The 24108-nt window shown below is 46.7% G+C and overlaps 1 protein-coding gene across 2 annotated transcripts in view; it reads right to left on the bottom strand.

Moving 5' to 3' along the window:
* LOC144165658 (monocarboxylate transporter 14-like) overlaps positions 1–24108 on the bottom strand; it is a 171742-nt gene that overhangs the window by 129677 nt on the left and 17957 nt on the right. The window contains exon 1 of one of the 2 annotated variants that reach the window (XM_077695474.1): positions 12719–13062. The exons of the other annotated variant lie outside the window; for it this stretch is intronic. The gene's annotated coding sequence lies outside the window, so the exon portion shown is untranslated. Of the gene's footprint in view, positions 1–12718; positions 13063–24108 lie in introns of those variants that run through there. 2 annotated transcript variants of the gene reach the window in all.

Genomic DNA, 24108 nt, shown 5'->3' with positions numbered 1-24108 from the left:
GCCTTGGCAAAAGCTCCACTGCGCAGGGGAGCTTTCGCCATAAAGGCCAACAAATTTGCAAGAAAAACGAATTAATATTATCGGGGAAGAAAACACGGCACGATGCTCTCCTGTACCGCGTTCGCATCTGCCAGAAAAGCGTTCTCGAGCTGCTGAATGCATCGCATCAATTGTTGAGCGCCACCGCTATACAATCTTTTTTGCGGAGCAGGCGCAGCATATTTGTCTATCGTTGTAGGCACATCTCGAGGCACCTCTTCGTCATCATGATTAGCTGCGTCGTCCACAGCTACCTGAACGATGGAGGCGTCAGAAGCATTCCAACAGAGTCCTTCAATGCTTCTCTGGTCATGAAACTCCCGGCCAAGTTTCGTACGGGGACAAAGGCTACCGCGAGGGGCGTCGCCGCAGATCGGAGGGTATCGGGCGGCCGCCGCTGCTCTGAAAGCAGGCAGGAACGCAGTAGCAGCATGCCTGTTTTCACCAAATTTTTTCGCTACTCACAAAATGATAAGTCCATTTGAGCGACCCACGACACGTAAAGCGAAAGCGCACTGTTGATAAGGCGGCGAGCGTCTGTTTTATCTTACTCCGTGGTCCGTTCCCTGCCAAACGCGCTCTGACCACGCCCCCGGCTGCCCTCCGATCAACACCAGCGCCGCGGCGCGGCAGCGCACGAAGCTCTCCCATAGCGTGATGGCGAAGTTTCATGACCAGAAAGGCGTTGATGGACTCTGATTCCAGTAACAAGAGTCGGCATCGTAAAGCGTAAATTTGCCGTTCCCGACCGCGTTCGGCACGTTGGGAGCTGAGCGTTAGAACAGAGACCTTCTGTCTGTAGCGGACTTTGCATGTGTCCTCTCTGCAACATTTCGAGACATTCACAGTCCTCGAAAAAAATGTTTCTAGATAAAGGAGGGCAAATACATGGCGCCTATGGGAGGTAAATTCACGGCATAATAAAGTCTCTCGTTGATCGGTCTTTCGAGAGATCCGAGTTTGAGTTAACGAGTGATTACTGTACCAGCTGGTTGACCCTCCCGTCCCCTGGTAGTGCGCCGGTAGTCTAAACTTGCTTTACCATAGGAGTGTATGTAAAAAAAAAAAACGATTACGAATCGAGTCTCCAAATAACCCCTGTTAATCTGAGGCAAGTAATCGCACAGACCCTCTGCTTATGCATTGTCAAGTGGTACTAGAACACAAGTAGCATAAAGTGAGATCGCTACGAAGCCTTTATTGCAGTGACAAATTATATCACACGATATTCACTGAAAATATTTTTGAAACAACTTCGCCTACCGCCCCGAGGGGTTTCGAACAACGGCTACGCAAGAACTGTAATGTTAATTTTCTTAATTAATTACACCAACTTTGTCAGCTGAAAAATAAATATTAATTACCGCGCGAACTTTCATTATCCTAAGCATATTACATTTCTGTGTTGTAACTTTACCGCTTTGAAACTTAATAATACCCTCATTTGCCGATTCGACCGATATTTTATCCTAGAGTGCACAACGAAACCTGAGTTTTGCCTACACGAAATCACAGGTACTCGGGTAAAACATGAGATCAAACTTCGTGTACCTCCGTCTACTCACTGTGCCGACTCATCCGGGCATTCCTGCCCCTGCCATCTTGGAAGCGGTTTGCGACAGTCCGAAGCGGTCAAAGGCGCTCTCATATCGTCGCCGACTCATTTTAGCTTCCGGTTTCGGTGTCGTCGTTGTATTCCATCAATTAGTCATCGCGACGGGATCCAGAAAGTGAATATCGAGGGATCAGTGCATACCGGCGAGCCGCATTTGTTTCGCAACGTTTGAACGGCCACCTCTGGAAGCTGTTACAAGTTGTTTTTCGATGGAAGGTTCAGTGTAAATGCAGAAAAAAGAAGAAGTGCAAGGAATGTTTCCTGCAAAGGAGGACTCCACGTTTCCTTTCAAAACCAATTATTTTATTTTGTTTAAAATAAATATAACATAAATAAAATTATTTTTAAAAGCAATTGTTTTAGCGAGCGGCTCACTGAAAGTGTTCAACTTAAATTGAAGACGACTCAGCGAGCACAATCAAACGTAAGGTGATAGGTATAACATTAAGGGAGAAGAAGAGAGCGGAGTGGGTCAGAGAGCAAACTGGTGTTAAAGACATATTAGTAGAAATTAAGAAGAAGAAATGGACGTGGGCAGGGCATGTAATGCGAAGGCAAGATAACCGTTGGTCAATAAGGGCAACAGAGTGGATCCTTAGAGAAGGCTAGCGTGACAGGGGGAGGCAAAAAGTTAGGTGGGCAGATGAGAGCAAGAACTTTGCGGGGATAGATTGGTCGCAGTTTGCAGAGGACCGGGATAACTGCAGATTAATGGGAGAGGCCTTTCTATGCAGTGGGCGTAGATAGGATGATAATGATGATGATGATGATGATGATGATGATGATGATGATGATTTTATTAATTTGCACTTGGTGCCACAGTAATGAGCAGGTGACGAGGCAAAGCTGGGCAAGCTGGGAATAATTCTAAAAAAGTGATCAGACGTACGTACCGAAAGGATTATCGAAATCCGTATTGTTTGTCTTCACACGCGTGTTCATGAAACATTATATATTTCGCGAATAGTGTATAGGTGGCATGTGGAAGCGTGAACCACTCACTACGAAGTTCGTATACTGCTACAGGTATAGACGTCGAATTGAAGTTCGGAAATTAAGGCTTGCTCTGAAGACTTCGGTTAACCCCTCTTGTACACATTTCTGAAAAAAATATAAAATTGATTCTAATTACAATCAAATGATTAGCAAAGAAATTAAACGCTCCTACAAATTACGCCTTGTGTGAAAAACGCAGCCATACAGGAATGTCATCGTTTTGCATCTCAGTACTATTTTCAGAATTTAATTCGGCAACCTAAATGCACACGAAGCATGGTGAGCTTGTTCTTCACACCCTCCGTAGCAGTCGTTCTTCAAAATGTATTCCCGTGGTTGTGCTGCCTTTACTCTACGAGGGGTTCGAGTAAGCTGTGGAGAGCTTGTCGGTCCAGCGTGATGGATTTGCTCCTGCTACGTACGAAAGCTTTCCCATATTTATCTACAAAGCATCGCTCTGTTTCTTTCCGCTCACTGTGAGTGCAAGTTAAGACTGTGTGCGTACCGTTTTTTAAACAACGCTATAGCCTCGATATGCCAAGTCAACGCTAGAATTTAGGTCTGTCTTCGTCTTCATCACCCCGCAATCAGCCACAAAAAAAAAAAAAACCCTGGCCATCTTCACTAACGTGAAATCTGAGGAGGGGAGAGACATGCAGTTTAGAAGTGTATTCTTGGCGCCTTGGCGTTTTTGCCCACGGAGATGAAACCGGTAGGAGTAGAGGTGTACAGCTTGGCTGTAAAGGTCTCTTTCAAGAACGAAGCTCTCTAGCGCGAAGCGTAAACGAGTGTCCCGGTGTTTTTTAATACGCGTTACGAAGCGCACCAGAACGATGCGTAAACGATTCTCTCGGTGTTTTTTTTTTAGCGCGTTACGTTCTAGCGCGACGCGTAAACGACTTTCCCTGTGTTTTAGTACCGTGACTACATGAGACAACGAACGATTACAACGACAACGGACGACGGCAGGCCACGCCAGCAGCCCCAGCCACCAGTTCCAACCCGGATCAACAACATCCGGTAGACCGGGCGAGACAGGCCGCCAAGGCCTAGGGCTACAAGGGAGGTCCCAAACCTGGCCGTCAACCCATCCACATTGACTGCTCTATTAAACGTTTATTCCTCCCCCTCCAGCCACTGCTTCTTCTCGCTGGTACGGCGCTGACTCGCTGGTACGCCACTGTGACCCAGCAGCGGGCCGCGAGTGATCCACAAGTGAGTCACTCATATACCTGACTCACGTGTGGGTCACTCGCCGTGCACTAGTGTGCCGCTGTTGGGTCACTGTTGAGCAACCAGCAAAGCCACTGGCGAACGGCGCACATAGGCACACGCATCGTTCAGCGATTAAACGGGAGGAAGAAGCGCGAACAATGGAAGGAAGACTTGGGAGACACAACTGTGTTAGTGTCCTCAAAGTCTACGTGCCTTTTTTCGTGCTTTTTCCTCACGTTCAAGCATGCTCCAACCAGCTCACTTGCCTCCTGTTCTTCCACCGAGTCTACCACCCCTACGCCTTGCCCACTATATCCTAGGGCGTTGTAGTAGGTCACTGATGTTTCCTGAGGAGATTGATTGATTGATTGTGGGGTTTAACGCGCCGACGCAACGCAGGCGATGAGGCGCGCCGTAGTGGAGGGCTCCGGATTAATTTTGACCACCCGGGGATCTTTAACGCGCGCCGAAATCTCGAACCCACGGGCGTTTTTGCTTTTCGCCTCCATCAGGAAAGCGGCCACCGCGGCCGAGAATCGAACACGCGTCCTTGTGTTGAGCTGCACAACGCCCACTGAGCCACCGCGGCGGGTATGTTCACTGAAGCAGCAAGCTTTAAGGTAAATCTAAATTGCCGAATGATCTGCGAATGTGGAAATGGACACCTGCTTTTCATCGAGAGGCCGTGTCCCAGCGAAAGAACAAGGGATTTAGATGGCCGCGAAAGAGACAACACCAGGTTTCCATGTGTTTTCTAGCAGGACAAGTATGTACGCGGCTACTTTTTTCCGAGAACAATGGTTGAAAAATGGGGGTCCCCGTCAATTCCAGTCCCCCGAGAGCATTTTCACAGAATCCACAGAGCGCTTTTCTTTCTTTTTTCCCTTCCCGCCGGAACTTTCTGATGAAAAAAAAAATGCTCTTGCCGCATGGCAGGTAATTTTTTAGAACGATCCACCCAAATTCTTCCTCAAAGCTGTTTTTTTTTTCTTCTGCGGCACAGCCTCGCACACGCCATGCGGTCATAATACGGGCTTGTCGTGAAGGAGGCTTCACCGGCCCGCGCGAATTGTTGGGAAGTACGCCGCGGGTTTACGTCTCCCACACTGCACCCTGGTGTTCCCTTCACTTATTCAATCGCAGGAACAGTCCCCACAAACAGTCGTGGTTGAAAACCACAAGTATAATATCAGAGTGCCCAGCTAGAAGCAAAAAATAAGCAACGCGAGAGACGAAAAAAAACCGTGGGTACCAGCTGGCTATGACGATGGTACACAATCATTTTGACCGCCTGGGTACGTTTTCGTGTGCCGAAATGGAAGAAAGGGACGCAAGAACGTTGTTGCAGTAAAGTAGTCTGAGTATATCACCAGGAAAAGCCATAATGCTTTCTGAACAGTTGAGCGCAAAGGATGTGAAAAAACGGGCACAAAGACTAGCGGCACAAAATCGCTAGAAAAGGAAACGGCGCAAAGGCTCTAGAAATTGAGCTAGGAAAGGCGCAAAGAAAAGGTGTCCCTTTTTTCAGTCCCTGTCGCTCAATTTTTTTCTCTTAACTGTTCAGAACAGTGGAATACTGACTAGGCCAATCGTTCCCGTTGCTAAATGCTTTTTTTCTTTCAAAGAAAGTAAGCAGACATAAGTGCTCGAGAAATTTCCCATAAGTGTGCGCGTGTCTTCACCCTGCATGGGTCGCTTGGCCGCGAACTCAGTGAACTAGAAACAAGGCTGTTTTTTACACGACGTTATGGCCACTGGTGTTCCAAATAAGAGTTAGGTCAACATGTGACTACGACCACGCTTCGGAACCCTTAAAGGGACAGACAACCGATTTTTGTCCAGTATATATTCTCTATCCGAAAGGAAAGGGGCATCACTTAAAGCAGCTTGACGAGAAACGGTTTTGCTGATAACGCCCTAAAACTTTTTAAATCGAATTTTTTTTATCTAGGAGCCGTATGTGTCCCTCCCAAAACTAATGCTGGCAACCATGACATAGAGTAGCTCGGCAACACACTTTTGTCTGTATGCGAAATAAAAAACGATATTTAAAAACTTCTTCCCAGCTAAAAAAGTTTGAATCGCAGGCTTTCCTGTTCCATTATGTGTTTTTTTAATGCAACGGTCTATTTTGCAAGAATGCGCCATCTGTTGGGATAGAGGATAGGTAGAATCTGGCTTCACGTTGTGGAGGCGGAAAGGTCGATTCTCCCCGGGCGCGACGTTTTTTTTTTCTTCTTCTTTTTTTTAAGCTGCCGTTGGCGTATTTGGAAACTGAAATCAAATATTTTGGCAGAACAAACGCCCCTGACTCAGGCACGCTGCTGTTGACTCTGGGCATGGAGGCTCAGTTAGCAACACTGAGAGCAACCCAGCGGCGGTGGGCGGCGTGCCTTAAAAATTTTCAAAATAATGTTTGAAAATACATATACAATTTAACCTTGTACAAATACTTGTGCTAAAACGTTTTCAATACGTAAATAAACATTTCAGCAGTTACAGTAGCTGCTAGGTTTGCAGGTCACGTGACAGGAACACATATTGTAGTGCCAAGTTTCGACACGACGAACCGCCACCCTTCCGATTTCAGAAAGTTTGCTGCCAAATTAAAATGATTTCCACCAATTTGTTCATAAATTGCTTGTGGTTACCGGGCTATATAACACGCTGGCTTTCATATGAGCTAGAGAACATATACGAGACAAAAATCGGTTGTCTGTCCCTTTAAGCCACCCAGTCGTGACGGTATAACGGGAACGTAGTCCGCATTTCAGCAAGGTTTTACAGCTCCCACTGATAGTTTCTTCACACAGTCTGCGAATTCCTAGTGTTGTGACTTCCTCGTCTTCACCCCTTCTAGCAGACGACGCTGATCATCATCATTTTCAGCATGGTCTTCACGAGCTGCCGCATGCTCTCGTGGCTGCGTCGGCTCGCGCCACTTCTTTCTCCTAGATTCCATTAAAGCCTCATACTCTTCCTTCCCAAGTACTGACCGAGCCATTAAAGGCATTCCTCCTTCTCCTCATCATCCTCTTCAGACGTGTCGCTCCTCTTCCTGAGCATCGCGCCGCAGTTGAAGGAACTAGAGGTCCAACACCTAGCATTATCCAGCATAAACTGAATGCTAAGTCGGGTATTTATTTTTCTGTGGTTCATGTTTCTCTTCTTTTTTTTATTTTAACATTCACCCTAAGGGTCCTGCTGCACAAGGAGTGAGCCCGGGTCCTGCACTGGAACATTGCGCTCGGCAACCGAGCGCCTCGATCGATGGCAGCAGCGGTGGGCTCGCCCATCCTTGACCTAGAAAGCGGTCGCCCCAGGGGCCGGGGGTCGGAGGAACGGGATTCCGAAAACGTGCCGCAGCTCGAGAGGCGCGCACACCGGGCGGTCTCTGATTTGCACCGCTTGTTGAGACCGTGGGGGACGGGCTCGCTTTTTCTTAGGTGATTCGGGTGAAAAAGGAAAAGGAAGTGCACTGGGGATATTATTGAGCCCAACGGGGGCTCACCTGCATACAACACAGTGCGGTATGGGGGGGGGGGGGAGGAGGAGGGGGATATAAAGATTAGAGAGGTTGCGCCATTGAGCTTGCGCCATTGGCCATGGACGCTTTTGCTCCTCCGCGCTCTGGCCGCCTCTCCCGCTAAACACGTCTTCCCCGGGAACACGAAAGCAACGAAAAGACCGCTGGCGGGTGTCTCTGTGATGATAGCCTAAACTGCGCTGGCTTCCTCCGAAAAAGAGACTACAGCTATGAACAAACGAAATACCAACACGAAAATGTGAACCATAACAGGAAAAATTGAAAAAAATCACGGGCCATCTCGACTAACGTGAAACCTGGGGAGGAACGAAGCATGCAATGCATAAGTGCATTCTTTGCGCCTTGGCGCTTTTGCCTACGGAGATGAAACCATGGGGGGTTGAGGTATACACCTTTGATGTAAGTCTCGTATCTTTGAAATACGAAGCGTTGTAGCGCGAGGCGTCGCAAAAAGAGTGTCCCGGTGTTTTAGTACCGTAATACTACGGCGACATGAGACGACGACGACATGAGAAGCGGACAGCCCGAGCCCCGTTGGGGCTTCGCCCTAAAATCCTGTTCGTTGAGGTCCACTAATGGCGCGCTGTTGGATTATTTGGAAAGCCACAATTCCCAACTCTGTTTTTGTAACTAAGCCACGTGTCATTTTGACTTTCATTCAAAGGAATCGCGCTATTTGTGTGTTTTCGTTCATATTGACGCGTTCGCGTTCCATTTGTCCATGACTACGCCCTAGTCCAAATAGCATGTGGCGGTGTGTCGTCCCGTGAGGAAAACAAGCTCGCTTTCGCAGCGAGTCAGGAGGCTACAGACCGCTGACTTTCACATCACCCCAGTCATAACAAAAATGCTACTGAAAAGGTAGTAACGGGTTGTATTTACGAACTCCTTACGACCTGTACTACCCCCAGAGCGGTACGTTGGTCCTGCCACTAGGTGCGGAACCTAAATGCAACCGTTACTACTCTAGACCATGCCCTTAGTAATTGATGCTTGTTTGATAATAACATTCACTGATAGTAACATGAATTATTGAACATAATAACTGCAGCACTTTCCCCACTCCAAAACGCGATTAAAACGTTTTTTTTTTCAAATCCACATGCTGACTTGTATGTGTTCACATTACAATGCATAATTCGAAAATTATTGCTAAAATATTTAATTTTTCCGACGAGCCCACTGACTCTACCAAAGGACTTTCCGCTGCTGGCTATAAAAGCAAGAAGAACAAATGTGTTTCTAAGGTAACTAAGTTATACTCGCTCTCCGCGTGAATCCCGTTGGTTTTCTTGCTGTGTTCATTTGTTGCGTAAGTGTGATATGTGCCTCTTGAATGTGTCTATGCCGCTTAGCCGATCCACATTGTCACGCATAGCTTATTACTAGGTATTGCATGGCCAGTTAGTAAAAGCACAAAATACTTGTGGATGCTGTGACAAGTAACTGGTTAGTCTTCTGTTAGTAGGTGCCAAGACCTTTTTTTTTTAGTGCCTGGTTTCATGGCGTGGACGTGCCGGTGCTATATCTCCAAACGCTTCAAGAAATCGGCAGACGACGCTCGAATCACGTGCGCATGGCGTGGTGATAGACGTGCGACCACGATCTCGGGCCGCTTTACGTCCAGGAGGACCGAAAACGCCACAGCCGGAAGACGTCTTGTAGTCAGCAGGAAGACGTCTTGTAGGGCTAAGGGTGCGACATTTACAGACGTCCCTTTCTTGGGACACATAAAAGCGAAAATTTTCAGCTTCTGTCCTGAGGCTTTGCAAGTGTTTTGAAGGTAGGATGGGCTCAGGATAACCGCTCATGATGATGACAATGATGATGATGATGATTTTTTGTTCTTTTTTTTAAGGTTGCATATACCTGTCCCTAAAGTTTGGTTTTCTCGCTGCTGATATTTTACGCGCTCCAACCTTTCGCCTTTTTTTTCATTTTGCGGTTCTAGAAACCGAGAATGATTTTTTCTTTAAGGTCGACCCTGGCTTTTCGTACTCAGCCTTTAATAAAACACCATTTGTTTTATGTAACATCCTTTTCTAGGCCAGCTAGTTACGGAACAGTCCTCGTATCCCCTGGAAGGCATTCGAAACGCACTTGCAAGCGCGCGATACAATCGACATCAAGAATTAAATTTGGGTAAGAAATTCATTTCTTCTGGTTTACAGGATCACCAAACACTAAGAGTAGTACTTATGTCCTAGTTTTGAAGTTATGAGATAAGGAGACAAGCATGGCGAATGGAGAATTAAGTAACTGTTAGCCCTGGTAGAAAGTTCTGCAATATTACTCACTTGTACTGCGCTTCGCGCTTTAGACCACTTAAACCAGTCGTCTTAGCAATGCCTAATGATGTCTAGACCAGGGGGCTAAGCCCGTTCTGTTTGACAACAGAGGGGCTAGAGAACTCCCCCCCCCCCCCCCCCCCCCACCATGACCCTCACCTTCCGAAGTCTGTCTGTCAGGATGCTTCAACACTAAGTTTATATACACAAGACCGTTCTAAACTACTAATACTGCTACCATGACTCGTACCATGGCGATCATCAAGATAATTTTTTTCTATAAAGAGAATGGATACCATTTTTGCCCGATTCTAACGCGCACCTTTTTTTCACTAAATGTAGCCCTTAAATTGGCGCGTGCGTTACAATCGGACTCAAAATCGAAATAGGCTTGCTTGATTGATTGATTGATTGATTGCGGGGTTTAATGCGCGGAAACTTCACAGGTTATGAAGCGCGTCGTAATGGAGGGCTGCGGATTAATTTTGACCACTTGGGGATCTTAACGTGCGCGGCAACCTGGAACACCGAAATCGGCTTTCAGCGTTCCCCTTTCCAGTTTTGATGCCAGCCGGAGCTGGATAAGCAAGTTTGTGATGCACAAGGGATGTTTATGCCACAGTTGCGTACGTCAAAAAAAAACGTCGGCCAGGTACTACATGGTGTCATGTCTGTTACATGTGCGCTGTAGAATCGGCCTCAAAATATATTTTTTTTTAAATTTTCGTCAGCAAACCTGGATTTCGCGTTACAGCTGGGGGCGCGGTAGAACCGTACAAGTACATTAACGGGGAACTCATCTGTTAGTATTCCTATGAGACACACTACTTCATGACCCACGCGCTTAAAAACCATCGTGCACCAATACGAAAACTTTACAAATGTATATGAATGTTCACAACGGCCTAGTTTGCCTATTTTAGAGACATGCCACTTCTGTACAGAAATGAAAAATAAAACCCTTGCCTTCTAGGCAGCTAGCGCCATCTAGTGAAAAGTGGATAAACCAAAATGTGTTTCTTGTTTAATTTTAGATGCGAAGCAGCTTATGGTCGAGCCTGTTCCCTCCGCCGTTGTGTGGGCGCCGTTGTGCGGCGTCCACACCCCAACTGCGCATGCCTGGCCAGGCACCGCTGATGATGATTGTGGCAGGATGACCCTAGGGATTGGCGAACCAAAGAATCCATCACCAGATAGCTTCGCGTTCAACCACCGTCGTCATCTTCCCGTAGGGGAACCCTGAGTAGTCTGCGAGGCATTCCTCCTCTTCTCTCCGACGCTCCTCTCCTCTCCGGCATTCCTCCTCTCCTCTCCGAGATTGCGCAACGTATGGCAACACCTGCGGCTCCGCGCGCGAATATTGCGAACCAGCTCAGGGTTAGAGACGCGACGGTAGCCGCTGCATACTCCGCTATGGGCGCCACTGTAGCTCTGAGGTATAAATGATGCGCGCGCCCGCTCCGCTCCCCTCATTCTCCTCCGGCAACGTCGCGATCGAACTGAAAACTAATGGGAACTTGAGTCGACCCCATGGCTGCTTCGCATACACTCTTAGGGTTCTCCTACGGGAAGATGGTGAAATTTTTTTATCTCAGTAAAGAAGGGATATATTTATAAATGGAGCAAACCAGGCCGTTAAGAATATTTCTATGAGTTTGTAAACCATTCGTATTGGTACACGATGCTTTTTAAAGCCGTGGGTCATGGTCAGTCTCCCTCAAGCCAGTGCACACAAAAGGGTGGGTGAGGTGGTTCGGGAAAGCGGAACATGTGTTTTTTGTAAGTTTGTAAAGCAAACCGATGTACGTGCCAGATTAAAAACAACGTAGCCGTTTGGAATACCGCGCTCTGGTTCAGCTTCGAAGTGGGAAAAGACATTATTAATGCTTGCTTACAAACTCGTCTGTTTACAAACTGCTTACAAATTTACCGCGCAGTATGTAGCCCGCTATTCATCAACCAAACAGCTAACTGAAAAACAGATATAAAATGTCAGACTTACTTCAAACCGCCTACCTACGTATCAAAAAGTGGTGGCAATAGCAAGAAGGTCAAGGAAATTCATTGCCGAACTTCGCTCTTTAAATATTCTTTTTTTCCGCGCACAATTGGCTACTGGAATAGGCTGCCGGAAAACGTTGCGCATGTAGTGTTTGATTTGACACCGCTCTAAACCGTTATCCGCGTGGCGACGTTGAAAACAGTGTTACTTGAATTCCCGTGATCTTGTTCCTGTCTATTTTTTCTATCGCATTGTTGCTGCTGCGTAGTGCTGCTCATTGCAATATTTGATGCCCGCTGTGACTCGTCTCATAGGATGGCCGTCTTTTTCTCATTTTGCCTTTTGACTTGCATTCCTTTTTCTATATTGCAATGCAAGTTAACGACGACGCTCATTAACCTTGTCGAGCTGTTGGCGAAGCTCGTCTACGACGCTGCTTCAATCCCTAACTAAGGACTGTCTGAATGCATGTCTTGTGTTTCTCGGCAACGGTGCCGGAAAACCGCCCTTTATGGCCACCGTCTGACGCCGACTCTAATTGGCCAGACTATAATGAATGCCTCCCTCGCCTAATGAATGTCTCGGCACCGATTGAATGGCGGGGGAAAATGCTTCAATGTGACTCCAGAGGTCGGAACGAAAAGACGCCTCGCTCACTGACGGTGGCTAAACACGAAGGAAGTTCTCAGGTGACCAAGAGCAATTCAGTGCCATAAATTGAAGTTGTCTCAGAGAGGTGGCGGCGTAACTCCAAATTACTGAATGTAACTAAAATATGCCAGACTTTTGTTGCATTCATCTAAAAGTAGCTCATACAGGTTTAAAACACCTTCTATGTTCAAAATAAGACCTCTCGCGGCACTGTCCTTTCAACATGCGTGCGGGCGTGTGGACGCGGCGGGTGTTGGGGATTCTGTCCCCTGCGAGAATATAGCCCGCAAGAGCGGTGTTCCAGTCCATCGGTGTAGTCACGCCGCGCGGGAAGTCTTTTAGAAATAAATAACAGTGATGCTCACCGGATGGGTGCAAGACTGTGCCAGAAAAGGCGAAGAAGCAGTCTTCTACCAGGGAAATGACAGCCAGTCCGTAGGTTCGCGAACAGGTGGCATGCAGAAACGCGTTGTCGACCACTTCTAAAGCGAGAGTATCACTCTTGCGACGCAGCTATGACGTCCTGCTCTTCAAGAGGTGCTGCGCGAACGACCGACCCAGCAACGGCACACTGCCTGATACTGCATTAGGTGAGAAAAGGCGTTGGCAATGCGTCGACACTCTCCAGCAGCCTTATCGCACACGCCGTGAATCGGAACACGTACCGCTAAAGACGCCTCTATACTACGACTTCATAAAGCATACTAGAAAAGTATTACCAGCTTGTGGATGGGTACTATATACGTTTCCAATCAGCCTTAGTGCACTCGGGCTTTGTTGAGAACTTACTAACAGCCCTCACTGCTTCAATCTTTCGAGGATACTTTAATACAGGTCGGAATAAGAGCCACGTAAGCGCTCTTACGTTCGAAGAAAGAGAGGGTTGAAGCCGCCGCTCGGCTTTCAAAGGACGCGCCGAAGGTGCGTACACCCACGTGGAGCGCTTCATATCGCCGTGTATAAGTATTCATCGATAAGCGGCTGCGTCTTCCCACATGAGAGGGGCGCTCCTTAATGCCTAATCCACGTTATCGCAGGCCCACCCCGTATCATACCGTGGCCTGCGTAAAGGAGCCTAATCTAATCGCTGTTCCCGTCGATGACAGTCAGGAGCCCCTCTGACTGATATTGCGAGACAGCTGTGCCGATATCGTGAGGCCGAAACGCGGTGGAGTTATCGGAGTACTCTTCATGGATGAATACTTCCTACAGCTAGTGTCGAGTGTGAGGGGCCGGTTATCAGAAGCTGAGCACGACGAAATGTTAGCGGTACTGGGGTATGGAGAACGCGTTTGTGCGATACTTATTCGCCAACAAGTAAGGAATTGTGGACGGTTTTGTGGCGGAAAAAAATTATAAGCACGAATGAAGTAGCATGCAGGCAATGACATGTGGCCGAATAGGGCATCCCGTTTGGCACACACCTGCATTGCCCTCCAAACAGAATGAGTGTCCTCTACAGGAGTGTCGCTTCATTAAACAAGATAGTTTAACAAAAGACTATGTTTGAAACACGATTGAGAGTTGGGCGAGTTGGTGATACATTCCGGGAATAAGCGCGAAAAACGACGACACGTGTTCTTTTCTTCGTGTCGTCGTTTTTCGCGCTTATTTCCAAAAGGTGACAAATATCAAGAAATTTATAGCGTTCCCTGCATGGCGCTGTTATATAGAGAAGAAGATGGACGAAGGCGAACACATTCTTCCGCCTTCGTCAAGCTCCGCTGTGTTCGCGGCTGCCCAGACACGAATTTGATGCTTACTTTTGGGGGCTTGTGATGTATACTTATGCCACGTGACTATAACAGCCACACGCCCCTTTTTACTTAAGGAATGTTGATTTGTCTTGTCTTGAAAAATGTAAAAGCTGTAAAAAATTTGAACTCGATTATGTAATTATTTAGTTTTTCGGCGAGTAGGCTAATCGTTACTGTAACATTACAAAATGACATTTCTTTCGCTGTGTCATGGAGCAACGGTTTCCTCCATGCGCCTACTACACAGCCGCACCATTAAACTCAATGGCATAATCCCCTAATGTCATTCCCTTTGAATGCCGTTACATTTTCCACGTGGCATGTGTATTAAATGCCCTCCTTAGCTGGTCACAAAAAAGAAAACGTGCACGCAGGGCCAACGAATAACAATGAAGTTCTGGTGAGTCATTACTAGAGACCGGAAGCTTAGGCAAAATGCGTATTTTTTTCTTGGGTCCGTATCAAGTCTATCTGACATATCACCGCTTTTGAGTGTTATGCTTCATTTTCACGCCGTATATTCGCCTAGGCATTAGGTGTCAACCAGCAACTTGCTTTTTCTTCTGGATCTCACTGCACGCACCGGGTTGTCGATTTCCTTCATATCGTGGAACTCCGCCTTCCTTCAAACTAAATTAACTGTCTCGTACCTTGTTGCCACCAATCATAGGACGTAGCGGCGATCTTGTGCGTACCAACACCGAGTATGCGTGCTTGTAGCAACGAAATATTGAATAGGGTTTTCATTTAACCCGATGGTCACGAAGAGAACTTCCGCGGAGAAAAGGGAGAAATAAATAATTTGGAACAGATCCGCTCAACAGAAACCTCTGTCATTGTGGCCAGCGATGGTGGAACGACCGAGCTGCTTAGCAAAATGCCCGAGCCCCAGAACAGCCCTGAAGGTTAACAATGTCCCTGCTTTGTAAATTAGGAACGTTGGTTTCACAGCTACAGGAAACAAACCGTACCAAACAAGGTTCGAAGATGCTTCTTAACAACGAAAGTCTGCCACGTGCATGCACCGAAGCAGCGCTCCTACGAAACGAATGCAGATCACAGAGTAAAAGATGCCCATCATCGGGGCCCTTTAATTAGAGCACCACGTGCGCATTTCTAATAGGTATTTTGTAATAGACATATAAAAGAAGTGCCCTTATAATAGACACGAACACAAAAAAGTGCCCACGGGCGCGAAATTAATCCCAAAAAGAAGCTCCTCGGATTTTATCAGACACTGTTTATATGCGGATAAAATTACTCCGCTAGGTCGTCACCTGAACAACATGTATCCGAGAATTAAAATGTGTCGAACCCATATCGAAGCAACACACAGAACACTTTATACGTTGTTCTTGGATAAAGAAATAAAGGGTTTGTTTTGCCTCCGAAATTATGCCTAACCTTTCAGCACTTGAGCATAAAGAGGCTATTACTAGACAAATAGCGCCCAGCATATATAAACGGGCGGTCGTAACGTTTCATTCGTCCCTTGGTTGAGATCCCTGATAAAAATTCCCCCGCATTTCCCCGAGGGGGAGAATGTGAAAGTGCGAATGCACGGTTGTCGGCCCGCTTGCGGCGCTTGCGCTCGGCCCCCGCAGCCCACCGCCTCGCCGCCTTCTCTTCCATCTCTTCCATCGGGTTTGTAGTATCACGTGTACACCACGCAGTTATCAAGCCGCTATAACGCCGCTGAGTCGCCAACGCACGCCGCTGACGACGTAGTTTGAATGCGTTAAAGATATAAGGCGCGTTACTGACACCGATATCAGCGTCGCGTCCGTGGCTTATTCGGTAGAGCGTCGGGCTGCGGCCCGCAAAGTCCTCGGATCGAAACCTGGCGCCGGATGCTGTTTCTTTTAAGTGCGAATAAGCGACCCCAACCATCCACCGCCGGCGGCGGCGGCGGCGTCCGCAGTGCTCCTCTACATTTAAAAAAGAAACAGCATCTGGCGCCAGGTTTCGATCCGAGGACTTTGCGGCCGCAGCGCGACGCTCTACCGACCAAGCCACGGACGCGACGCTGATATCAGTGTTAGTGACGCGCCTTATATCTTTAACGCATTCAAACTACGTCGTCAGCGGCGTGCGTTGGCGACTCAGCGGCGTTATAGCGGCTTGATAACTGCGTGGTGTACACGTGATACTACAAACCCGATGGAAGAGATGGAAGAGAAGGTGGCGAGGCGGTGGGCTGCGGGGGCCGAGCGCAAGCGCCGCAAGCGGGCCGACAACCGTGCATTCGCACTTTCACATTCTCCCCCTCGGGGAAATGCGGGGGAATTTTTTAAATATAGAGGAGCACTGCAGACGCCGCCGCCGCCGCCGGCGGCGGTGGATGGTTTGGGGTCGCTTATAAAGTGCATTCGCACTTAAAAAAAGGAGGCGCTTCTTTATGTATGTGTGGAACGCTGTTGGCGTGTTTAGTGTGCTTGAATTTGTGTGGTGTTTCATTTAACCATCAGGCGAGTAATGTGGCAATCATTATTGCTGGCTGTATACCTTCTGTCAGAGTTAGTATACACCAGTTGAAAAACTCCCCTTTAGAGTGCGGGCGGTGAGGGCTTCTGCTTCGTTCAGGATGCGGGGCAAGAGCACTGGCGCTCTACCTAGCGGACAAAAACTGGACTTTGCTAAACATTTACTAAAAAGCACAACTTAATAAATAAGCCTTTCTTTTTCAAATTGGAAGTCATAAATTAGAAAATTTCTGCTTATATTTCCACGTTTTTTTCTTTTATAACCTGCGGCAGCAGCCGCACGCTCTTCAGTACTAGTTCAACTTTATGCCTGCAGATGACAGGCTCGTCAACTTTCCCCGTGCAACTGAGAGTCATGGAAGGCGGCCCTGGCCAGCTCGTCAGTTCATGATCAACGCTCACTGATTGAGAGGGCGACGGCGGGAGCCATTGCGTGTGGAGCCAGGACGTCGGGTTCAACCTTTCAACTCTCTTTTTCTCCCCATTCCACTCCTTCTTTCACTCTCTAATAAGCGTTTTTCCATCCATACATCCCCATGCTTTCCCCTGTTCGCTCTCAGCCCAGGGGGTCCAACCGCGGCCAGGCTTTTCACACTAGGGGCCTATGAAGGGTCCCGCTACTGGTGTGTATTGAGTAACTCTGGCTTCTGTAGCTTCACTCGACGCTGATGTGGCTCTCTATACGCACTTGTACGTTCCCTCCGCGCTCAAGCCAGTTCGCATTTGCACGAAAGGAGGGCGCTGCTATCCTTGATACCGCAATTTCGCGAAAATGTTTCCTTGAGCTGTTTATGCACCACGGGAGGAAGAAAGTGCATGCGAATAGGAGCTTCAATTTTAGCTTCGGCCGTGACATTCAAAGCCGCTTGTCTGCAGGGGACCGCGCGGGTCTTTAATGCCATGGTAACCGGGATGCCCTTCCATGGTTTAACGGAGCGCTGCTCCATTTTACTCTGATGCAAGAGCCGGCGCCAATGATTTAGAATCGCTCTTTTTTTTTTTAACCTGATGGTCTCAACAGTATATCGTCCATTTTTATCTCTGACCGGTATAGTTCCGCTTAATAATAAAAACAAAAAATCAGATAACACATAAGCACTTCTTATAAGTATTAAGTCAATCAATCCATCCATCAATCAATCAATCAATCAATTAATCAATCAATCAATCAATCAATCAATCAATCAATCAATCAATCAATCAATCAATCAATCTTTTAATTTTAACAACATCTGTGTTGGGGACCGTGAACAACATCCGTGGGGACCGTGAACAAAAAGCTGCAAAGCTTGCTTGACAGGATCCACGGCCCCGTGTAAAAGGCAACCGGCAGAAGCGGCTTGCTGCCACCATAAGCATGCACATACTTTAAAACATGCGAAGTTAAAATACATCGATATTAAAACACAAATCCCATCGCCAGAAGATATGCGTACGCGTAGCAACAAACTATAACAACAACAAGACGAAGCAAAACGTCACCCCAGTTGTCTAAGATAAAAGAAGAAAAAAAATGAATTCATAATTTCATAATTCATAATTTCCATACAGACCTCTGCATTATAAGCTCTGTATTTCTACCTTGTTTTTTTCTTCTCTCAAGTGAATGCTGTACGTGCTGGTAATGAAGAAATCATTTGTATATTTTTTTTCGACTGTCTGTAACGTTTTCATCAGTTGCCACTTGCTTCCACTGATAGAAGGCGCCAACGGGCCACTAAGGCCTCTTTGATGCAGCTTTCTTCGACGGTTCCCGCTCATGTACTGTAGGGGCGAATAAATAAATGTTCATATGTTCAATTAATGAATGCTAAAGCACTGATATTCAATTCGACGCTGCTGATATTCAATCGTCATATATCTATAAGGTGCACTCGCTTCTGTGTTGGTTCGTTTTGTGTTGGACTTGATTTTGGAAAGCTTCGTGTTCCCCCATTGTTGTTGTTTTTTCGACATAGGGGTAGTTGATTTGCGTTCAATAAGCCATTCGATGCTTCTGTATTAAAAACGGAAGGCGGTTTGGTGGGAGGGCACAGATAAATTGTTCGGCCTGTCTGCGGACAGTTTTTGTGAGAACTAACGTAGATGTGTACATGTGAAAGCAGAAAGCAGAAAAACTGGAATAATGAGATTGATTGATTGATTGATTGATTGATTGATTGATTGATTGATTGATTGATTGATTGATTGATTGATTGATTGATTGATTGATTGATTGATTGATTGATTGATTGATTGATTGATTGATTGATTGATTGATTGATTGATTGATTGATTGATTGATTGATTGATTGATTGATTGATTGATTGATTGATTGATTGATTGATTGAAACGTTGCGCATCCTTGAGCCGAAATGAGTACCTTCGGATGACAAGGCAGCGGCCACTGCGCTCTTCAGGCAAAGAAGAACGTGTGCAAAGCAGCACAGTAGCCTGATAATGCTCTGTAGTTACACCTGTCCCACTCGTGCCTTATCTATTACTCGTCAAGTGCTGCATGAAGCAGACTGCAGTATTGCGCTTCTCTGCATCTGCATTTCTGGCGGTTATCACTAGCTGAGTCTCTTGAGTTGCTTTGGAAGACGTTATCATCTGCAAGAGAGACCTTCCCAACTTTCGCTTTCCCTATCTAAGAAGCCGACATTTTTGCTCACAACTTCACGTGCAGGGGCGGTTACTTGCCGTTCTGCGAAAACCTGCTGCCTCACAACAGCGAGGAAACTTGAACCAAATGCGGTCTAGAAAATGGGTATTGGGAAAACAAATAATGTATTTAACTAAAGAAAAGTGCTTTCCATATTCGTAATCAGTGTCCTGTCGTGCCCGCCGTCAAACTGGACAGTTATAACATGGCGTCTGACGAGGCGCGAAAGATCCACTGGTGTTTTTATGTGCCAACTATCTCGAAATATTATTGCAGGCTGTTACGAGGGCTTCTGTAAATTCCTGTAAAAATATGACCTGTTGCACCTAACAACACCTGCATCTATAAGTGTGCCCATTTTATAGCTCTTGTAGTCAATGAATGCGGCACTATAACGATTTCTTTAATGACAGCTGTTTCCTATTTCTCCCAGTTTGTGAGACGTCAACATAAAGCGCAGGCAGCAGCCGCGACCCAGGAAGCCTTGCTCGAGTTCCAGCGCTAATCTTCACGAGATCCGCGCAGAAGACCACTATCCGGACAGAAAAGCAGACAAGGGCTTCTGTGAAGACGTGAAAATGTCGCTACAGGTACATACCACGCTAGGTTTAGGAAGACCCCGGAAGCTGACGTCAGCGAGCTTGCTGCATACCTTGACGTCCCTCTAAAAGAGCAAAATTTTAAAACTAACAATGGTTACCAATGCTTAGACCGACGTAGAAGGCACGAGAAAACTACGAGTGTTCCTACTTTCCTCATAATTTGAGTATAACCGCAGCATGTCATCTTAACAGGTTAAGGTTAGCGTCTTGTTTATCGTCTTTAACAAAACGTGCGAACACAATGCTTAAAGCCAGGCACACCGGGCGTGATGGCGAAAAAAGATCGGACAGGGGATTAGCGGAAATGTTTCTGCTACTTCGCCTCCTGCCTCGCGCGTTCCAAGGACAACTTCGAACAAAACTAACGGTAGTCTGCCGATGTTGAAAACCGCGAACGTATTGTGCGTGACGTCACGGTGTAATGATCCCTATGACTTCTGGGTCACATGGAAGGCCAGCATGACTCCGATTACCGAGGTGCAGAAAACTTGCTCAGGCGAGAAAGCAGGAAAGACAACAAAACCTGCTTCGAGGGGGTGTAACTTTGAATTTGCAGGGTTCAAAAGCGGTTATTTCGAACGTTTGCGTGGATTTCGGCATCTCCAGAGCTAAGAGACAGTGGTCCTGCATGACATCTCCCTTATGCTGTAACAAATCTTCACGTGGCGCGCCAAAATGTATTAACTTCTATTACGCGATGCCGAAAGACAGAAACTCACAACGATGCGCATACAATTAGAAGCTGTATTTGTGCAGCAGTTTTGATGCAATGAAATTCCTGCTCCTTACCCCACAAGCCTCATGTACTTGGTGCGTGCCTCATCTCGCTGCTCTCCCGGACCATGGCACTCGGCTCTGGGACACAAGCTGCAAGGCATTGCTGTTTTTTCTGCGCTAATGGTGCTTGGACATAACTGTGAACTCTCTACGTCAAAAAAATTGGCCGCGTATCTGCTCCTGTCGTTGCAAATGTCGTCAAAAGACGATAGTCTTTGTAGATATTTGCCAAGGCAATGCCCCCCTTTGCTTTTTCGCTCACCTCTTATGCTGTTCCTGTACCGTCGCGCTCATTCCAAGGTAAACACATTAAAGTTTTGCGCAAGGCGATTTGAATTTTCCGCGTTCCACTACTACAGGCGGGGTTCTTCGATGCCAGTGCTGCAGTACGGCGGAGACGGGCGTGAAGGGAGGCGGCCGACTAGAATATTTATAGAGCCGCGCGGCCGTTCTCCATGTGCGTTCCAAGCAGAACATGGAACCTAGCTAGTGGAACCTTTCGTTGCTGTTGCCGCGTGATTTTTCATATGCCGCCAGGAGGCGGCGGTTTTCTGCAGTAGATGTAGAATATCATTTGCTTTCGAAAAACCAAGCATACATAAATTTTTTAATAAACGAACACTGTAAATATTCCTTGCGTACTAATTTCCTGTCTTATGTTTGCGTAACGTCTTGTTCTTGTTCAACAAAGTTGACAAGTATGAACATATAAACCGGGCTTAGACGTTTACATGTGGCTGTGAGTATATAAGACTATTGCGCAATGTTAATTTTACTTTGGCCGGGTGGCTGAATCAAGTCACAGACAGACAGACGGACATACATACATACAGACAGACCAAAAGTTTAAGTAGCCCAATAAAGACTATCGTCTTTAATAGATACTGTGTCTGTGCTAACTGGGCGCTACTGCGTTTTTTTTTTTCGTGATTGTGCGCGCTTTGTGCTCTTTTTTTTGTATTTGCGCGTTCCCCCTCTTTCGCTCTTTTCTTTTCCATATAGAGTAGCAACCCAAGATCAGTGCTAGGCTTATTCTTTGTGGTTAAAATTATTTATCTCTCTCCCCCTAAATACAAACCGAATCGGACAATTTTTATTACCTGGGATGGCTCGAGGCAGCATGGGAAAGGAAAGGGTGGATCGAAAGAAGGAACACGTGAATAGCGCCCTGTCGTGTATCATACAGGCTCAACTCCTATACATGATGAGCTGTGCAAACGCAGCCCCAAGAGTGCAAGGAGTCAGCTGAAAATCTGCAATCCATCTTAGCTAGCAATACGAAACAAATCAGTTGAAACGTGAGTATTTGCAATGCAAGCGGTGCGGCTTATAACCAGTTACAGGGGGATCCCCCCGTCGCTCCTGAAGGGATGCTCTTTCGCTCAATCGTGGAAATGTTCCTCGCGTAAAGAGGTCCTCGGTTTGTTCCGGCGCCCGAGAGGTCTCCACAAGCATCTCCACAAAGCTTCCGCGCTCTCTGCGAAAGAAAACGGAGCCTTCAAATATGCGGCTAAGGGTAGTTCTAACGTAGCAAGAATAATGCGATTACGCATTCGTGCGGACCATTTATAGCTTACAGGGGCCATGTAGACAAAACACAAGTTTGGTTCCTTCTAAAGATTCCCTCGCCAGAATCATACTTACCCCACTTTTAACGTAAACTTGCGTCAAATAAGCTACATAATTAGGAAAAAAGAAAATGGCCATGCGATCGCCTATCTCATCATTTCCGGCAACAGAACCTATGATGTCATCATATGCGCCAGCTCTGCGATTAGCTGAGGCCGGCGAAAGAAAACGCAAATTAGGCACGGCTTATATGCTTGACGAACGAGCTATTTTCGATTACATTTAGGGCACATTCTTTTTATGTCAGTAAGAATGGTGGGGTAATTAAACAGTGGAAGTTACGAAAGTACGCGTAAACATAGCAGTACCGATGCGTACTGCTGTTGGTACTGCGTACACTATGCTTGTTTTAGCTGCACAGCACTGCGGCGCTTTGGGGTTGTCTCAGACGACACTGGCCGATTGACGCAAGCGACGTTGTTTTACGTGACCATATTTGTCTAGCAAACACCATGTTTCACGAAACATCTTCTACCTTAACGAAAACAAGCCAGGTAGAAATGCGGTAAAAAGCAAAGCAAAGGCAGAAAACAGCTCTTCGCGGTATGGTGGCGTCATCTAGGTTGACTAAAGGTAAACAGGGCTCTCCCGCACGCATGATGTCATTGTAGACGTCACGAAAACACACGATTTGGCGGGAGAATCAAATTTTAACTGAAATTGCTTAATTTGTCAGTGAATAAAGCATCGTTTGCTTCCGGACAAGCGCTGGGGACACTACAAAAAACGAAATCTTTCGAATAAAACAAACTTGTATTTCGTCTACATGGCCCCTTTAAGGAAGTACGCAACATGCTTACAGTAGCGGCGTCAGAAAGGAAGTTATGAGTTTTGTTCATCAAGTTCATCAATGCCAAGTTGGGATTTAAGGGTATCCGCTGCTGTGTTGCTGATCCCGAAGTCGCGGTTTCGATCCCGGCCGTGGTGGCTTCTTTTCAAATGAAGTCTAAAAGCAAAAATTGCGCCCACCTCCCCGCGAGGGGAACCCTGTGTAGATGCGACGCATCGTGGGGTTCACTTGGTGTTTTCGATGGATTGATTCTGAAATCGCGTGAAACGTGTCGGGAACGCCTATGATTATTATGTTTTATGATTATTATTATGTTTTATTGGCCAATATTGGACAATCTCTCTAAGTGGTATGCTTGGGGCTTCGCTGTCGCAACGACCTTTACTCCATCATTGTTGCTGTAAGTGGGAGCTTCTTTTCTTTTATTGCAAGTGTTAATCATTGCCCCATCATGCGTTGTATCAGTAGCATCTTGACGTAGTTTGAATGAGTCAAGGATATAAGGCGCGTTCGTAGCATTTGATCCTGTCTCGGTTTTGTGGTGTAGTGGGAAGAGCACCATGTACCTAGCGTTCCGCCCACAGGGTCGTGGGATCGAAACCGGGCGCCGCTAACTATTATTTTTTTTATAGTGCAGGGTGAGGGGCAGACGACAACAACGCCGACGATGCTGCATGGACAAGGCGAGTGAATGAGATGCAGTCGCATCTAAAAATGCCCACGTGTCGATATTTCGGCGCACGTTAAGGATCCGCAGGTGGCCAAAATTAATCCGGAGCTCTCCACTACGGCGCGCCTCATAGCACAGGTGTAGCTTGGGTGTGTTAAAACCCGAAAATTTAGAACTTGGTGGTACTGATATATAATTGACTGCGCTGGGGGGTATGAAGGGGAAGAAAACGCAGAAGACACAATACTTGCGCAAACTACCAAATGATTTGTTCATAAAATACAAATGTGTTATATGAGCAGTGGTGAAGGTCAAGCCCGGAGGGCAACAATAAAGTAACGTACAGCTGCCCCAAAAAGTAAACGGACCATGGCTTCATGAATTTAGAAAAACTTCTATTTT

The sequence above is a fragment of the Haemaphysalis longicornis genome, unplaced genomic scaffold (assembly GCF_048455015.1).
Source record: "Haemaphysalis longicornis isolate Haplotype H1 unplaced genomic scaffold, Haemaphysalis longicornis Haplotype H1 scaffold_140, whole genome shotgun sequence".
NCBI lineage: Eukaryota > Metazoa > Arthropoda > Arachnida > Ixodida > Ixodidae > Haemaphysalis > Haemaphysalis longicornis.
Note: the sequence above shows the minus strand (reverse complement) of the source record. Positions and strands in the feature narration are given on the sequence as shown.